General features: G+C 47.0%; 1 protein-coding gene across 1 annotated transcript in view; it reads right to left on the bottom strand.

Moving 5' to 3' along the window:
- The window catches only part of CACNA2D4 (calcium voltage-gated channel auxiliary subunit alpha2delta 4), a 135946-nt gene that overhangs the window by 54989 nt on the left and 75276 nt on the right, over positions 1-5681 (bottom strand). The gene's annotated exons all lie outside the window — the stretch shown is intronic.

Here is a 5681-nt window from a genome sequence, read left to right as displayed (position 1 = left end):
GCTGTGCCTCATGCCCTTGCACAGAGCTTCCCTCACATGCCTGCCATGGAGGCAGCTGGCACCTTCTGGGAACCTGTGTCATCCTCTCAGCTTTGGTCCTGAGTTGTCCTGTATTCTATCAAGAGCTCTGTGAAAGCTTATGTGAGGAGCAGGACACCAGAAGTGTCCATGCCTTACTGTTAGGGTCACCACCGCTGCGTGACAGTAAGTTGCTGCCCATCCTATAAGTCAGTGCTGCAGAGAGCACATTAGAGAGGAGGGAAGGTCCCTAGGGGATGACAACAGTCAGGGCAAGATTCCCCTTCTCACTTTCAAAGGCGGAAAGATACCTGCATCACTCTAACACCCTGCCAGGGAGCAGTGCTCCTCTTTTTGCTCCTGGCCAAGTCCAAATCTGCGAGCTGACACGTCATCTGCTATAAGTGCACAGATAGAGAGCCATCCTCCTGTACACACACTGACTCATTCTGATCCCAACACGCACACACAGTCAACCCCAGCTCCAGACATTCAAGTACCCCATCTGTGCATGCAGGGCCACATGTGCCCATGCTGATCTGCCCTCTGCATGCAGCTATGAATACATCCAGCCACTTCACCTTCCCATCACAACAGCACATAGCACCTTCTGCTTCAGACAAAATACATGTACCCAGCCACTCAGGAGCTAACAAAAACATCTCAGCCACAGTGCAGAGCCAGTGGAAATGGGCAGGAGAAGATGGAGAGAGGCAAAGCTATTACAGTTACAGCATGAGTCTGTGGAAATAAGTAGACAGAATGATAAAAAAGGTGTGTTCTTGTCTATTGTCTATTTTCTGTGATAAATGGAGAGGGTATGAACATGAAATCTCTGTTTGGAAATGTTTGATTGGCAGAGCAGAAGTGGGTCTCTCTTTCTCAGAAGAAGGACTAGAGGAGGAGGTGGCTCACCAGCCTCGGTAGTGTAGGCCATGCTGAGGAGTAAGTAGTGTGAGCCTAGGGGAGGGTGGTGAGGGAAGACGATACACAACCCAAGGGCTGGTATGACTGACAGTGGGGCAAGCCTGGTGTATGGAGCAGGGTTAGGCAGCTGGGGTGACTGGAGAGAGGGATCACAATTCTGGAGGGTCTTGAGGTGAAGGCTGAAACCTGGACCACAGCACGCATGGGTGGGAGAGCCCAAGAAGGGTCTGGCATGGTAGGCAGTAGAGCCCACAGCCCTCACCATCACTGCTGTGTTCAGTGCCATCTACAGCTGCATGTGAGTATGCCCACACACACAACTGTGCACACTGCCACTGCCATGTAGGGTGACTTCCCCTAACCAGATCTTAAAGCCCTCAGACTGCAGTGCCTCCTATTAGTCTTGGCTCTCTCTAAACTGACCGGAAAAAATAAAAAAGGTGAACAGGAAAAAAAATAGTGAGAGGAACTCAACATAAGGACTCATTTTGTATCACTGGAAGTGGAAGAGTGCACATTGCCATGGTAACCTGCTCTAACCCATCACAGTGGGTATTCCTGAGCGAGGAAGATGACACCAGAGGTCATGCATCCACGGTGCCTGTGGATGGTGTGATCCCTGCCATCAGGAAACAAGCTGGTGGGTCAGCTCAGCTTTGCGGGGTGTTTCACTAGCAACCTGTGTTCAGAGCTCAGCACACGCTGCAGGTGGACCCTGCCAGGGCGCGTCACCTCCTTCCCCTGCTCCAGCTGGATCGCAAGCCTTCGGATGTCTCACAGCCCTCCTGCTCACTGCTCCTGGATCCCTGGGGAAGTGATGCACACTGGCTCCTCACATCCTTCTGGTCCCAGACAGGTGGCTGTACTGACCCACAGGCACACAACAACTAGTCTTCAATTAAAACCTGGAGTGGCAAAACCCCTCCTGGCCTACCCAGGGCCACCAGAGACAAAAAGAGACAGGATGCTCTGGACTCTTTTAGCATAACTTCCCTTTGACACAGGGATGTATGGGACAGGGGAGGATGTTCATCAGGAAGCAGAAGACCAGGCTGCCCTGGAAAATGACTGGGAGAAGCAGTCTGCCCACAGGTGTGTGCACACATTGCACCCCCACTCCCAGCACACTGCTTGTGGGGAAAAGGCAGAGGAGGGGCTGGCAAGATGGGAGGAGGAAGGACTCTTTCCCCATGCATTGTATAGCCACTCCATCCATGCCATCTGCTGCAACTGTAGCATGCTCTGAAGGGCAGAATGGGTGCACTGCAGACTCCTTATGAGTGTTACTGCTGCTCCACATTCCCAGCAAGCCAGGACTACAGTCTGTCTGCTGGATCCAAACCTCTCCCCAACCTCCCTCTCAGGGGAACTTCTCCCTTTACCACATTGGATTCTGCAATCATACTTGAAATGGGACTTGAGTGGTATATTTATAGATCTATATTTTACTTGCATCAAATAATGTTGAAACATTGCACAAAACAAATGGGATCTATATATGTGTGTGCGTGTACATGCGTGTGTGTGTGTGACTGAGCAAGAGAGTGATAGATTGTTTTTACAGAGATGGACTAGAGATAAAACAAATGGGAGGAGGCAGGGGACAATACAGGGGCTGGGGGGAGGGAAATCTTCCTTTCCCTGTACCTTCCCTGTGATGACCTCTTACCCTGACCAATTTTTCTTTATTGCTAATAATATTTTCTGTATCTTGTGTTGTGGGGCTGAAGATGACCTTGCCCATCCTTTTCCTTTTTGTTTTCATTTATAAGGCAGAAAGTCTGGATTCATCTCAACCCTAGACAAGGGACTGGTATGTTTAGAAACCCACCCAGGAAAAGCAAGGATGGGAAAGGGGAGAAAAGAGAACTGCTAAGAACCATGGAAGGCGAGCTACTATGGCGAGTCCCACTGGATAGCAAATACTGTGCTTAGAAGGAGAAGGACCTGTCCTCTTTCATGCAGAGCAGAGTAACAGGGTTCACTGGGAAATGCCCTCTTTATACCACTGCTTGCAAACAGGCTCTTACTCTGTTCCCTAGCACACCTGGAAAACAGGCTGCCCTGGTGTGACTGGGCTGCTGCACTGTCCACAGGCACTCCAGGGAACATGGAACCCAGTGTGGTGAGAAACAAAGGTCTCCTGTGGGATGCTGGATACAGAATGAAACCCACTGCTCCTTGTGTGCTCAGGCAATGGGTTCCACTGGTGTGTGGGAATAGGGGCTCCTGTTATCCCTGCAGGCATGGCTAGGCATGAGGGGAATCCTCCTGAGCACACCCTTTGCGGCAGGCAGGTGTACCAACACCACATGCAGGTGCCTGCCCACAGGAAATGGCCTTCTGGGGCAGGCAGGTCCAATGTGTGCCAGGGTGATATAGGGGTTGGCAGGGCCATCAGAAACACGCTGTCTGCTCCCCCAGCTTCCCTTCCCCACACACTCAACTGTGATATAGGCAGGCACATTTATTGCAGGGAACAGATGGCACTTGTAGTTTCTTTTTCTTTTCGTTACTGTTTGAGGGAGAGCAACAAGATTTTCTAAAACGACTGAATGGAGGTTTCCTTGGCATGAGACAGAAAATTTTTAAAGGTACATTATATTTCTGGCTTGTTGTTACAGAAGAATAATAAAGAATGTATTTTCCTATGCTCCTTCTTGTTTCAATGATACCTCTGACAGCAACCTTCCCTCAGTTCCCTGTCCCCTGAGAAAGCAAACAATGCAGGGATACAACCAGCCAAACAAAAAAGCTCCTGAATTCCCACATATGTGTATGATAGTTTGTATGTAGTGCTTGGACTTGCAATGAACTTGTATATATATATGTACACATACACTAGATCAGTGTAAAACCTGCGTAAGCATGTACCTGTAGTGGAGGTGAGGCTGTAGGACTAAAAACACAGTCAGTCAAGGTGAGACCCTAGATCTAGAAACACATACACACACAGTGCTCCAGGGACACAGTCAGACAAGGGCGATTGTGTAACAAGGATAAGATACTGTGGCAATCAGCTCATTACATAAAAGTAGAAAGGGCCAAATTAATCCCTAGTGTAAGAACGCAGAAGCCAATGGAGTTATATTCAGGTCAAATTTGATTCCAAAGGCTTTTTTTTTTTTTAATTAGAGCATAATGTTCAATAAAACACTAACAAATAGTGAGCTAAGGGTTCCTACACCTCCAGATTCTTGACCCTCCTGAGCAAGGTTATTTTGAAATAAATAGAAATTGCTATCTAATCCTATTGCACCCCCAAGTACATAAGCTGTCACCCCCAGAGCAAAAAGAGTCTCTCCACCAGCTGTTCACTAGCTAAGTCTATCACACACAGCTAAGGAGTTTAAATTCCTCAATTCTCCACTTTGAGTGCTAAGCACACAAAATTCATCACATACTCTTCCTGTGATAAAAAGCTCTTCCTGATGTGCGTGGGAACACAAAAGATGTTAAACTCTGCCACGAGCAAACCCTGGTGCCACTGTACTCACATCGTTCTGCTCGGGCCATCCTGTTATACTCAGTCTGATCTTCAGAGAGAAACTGGGACCAGAACCCAGATTCTCTTAATCCAGTAACAGCTGAGGCATCTGCTCTGCTGAAAAGGTATGTGCCACAAGAGAATCACCATTATTGTTTAACAATATGGTGTCTATGACACATAGTTTAATCTAATTTTGCTATGTAGGTAGAGGAGCGCATACAGACACTACTAAGCAGTTCATATAATACCAGAAATGTAAAGCAGAAAAAAAGCAAAGCCAACACACTCATCTGATGACTGTAAGTTTTTTCAGCTCATTCATTATCTGGGAGCAGGCTGTGATTTTCTACAATTTGATTATCTTTCATTTGGCAAATGTATTTGGCCCACATACATATCTATTCATGCACACATATAACACCATATACATTAATATGTAATTATGTATATGTATATATAATACATGTTAAATATATAAAGTAGAATTCTTCCTCAGTATTTTGTTCATCAGCAACTTCCTGTGCTGGTGTGAACAGTGTTTGCTAGCACTGATTGGAAGCACAGATCAGAGGGTCAGCTGCTATTCTCTGATTAGATAAGTCCAAGTCCTAGCACGGGAGTTCTGAGGACCAAAAAGGCTCTCCTGTGAGAATGCTGTGCAATACAGACAAAAGAAAAAGCAGTCCCTGATGAGTACAATTACAGAATGGAGTGCAAGTAAATAAAGATTTTCTGTGCCATTTTGGAGAGCTCTCCACATCAGTGGCAGTCTTGGAAATCTGGGGACAAGGCAGCACCCTCACAGCTTTTCTCCCTTTAGAGGGTGGGGGAGAAGGAACTAGAGGCTAAAACTCTCCTTCCCATGGTGGCTCTGTGCTGCAGCCAGGCAGAAGCTTTTACAAGGCACCTGGAGCAAAGGAGAAATCAAAGCATGATCCTAAGAATAATTCTGCCTTGTGTGGTGCTTCTGGGCCAGGACAACAACGTGCTGCTCTTTGGCTCATGGCTTCAAGTTGAGATTTGGCCCTTCACATTAGCTTTTTCTGTGTCCTAACTTGGAAATAAACAGTTGCTGAGACTCAACTTGTAAAGGGCACCAAATGAGTGACAAATACAGGTATTTCATTTGAGGAAATATGCACAGAGGATACACTGAGATATTCAACCAGCTCTGCATAAAGCTCAAGGGAAATATCCAGACTACCAACAATGCTTTGCATTTCTACAGTGCTTGCCTTTGGCAGCT

Source organism: Apus apus, chromosome 1, assembly GCF_020740795.1.
Source record: "Apus apus isolate bApuApu2 chromosome 1, bApuApu2.pri.cur, whole genome shotgun sequence".
In the NCBI taxonomy this organism is placed as follows: domain Eukaryota; kingdom Metazoa; phylum Chordata; class Aves; order Apodiformes; family Apodidae; genus Apus; species Apus apus.
Note: the sequence above shows the minus strand (reverse complement) of the source record. Positions and strands in the feature narration are given on the sequence as shown.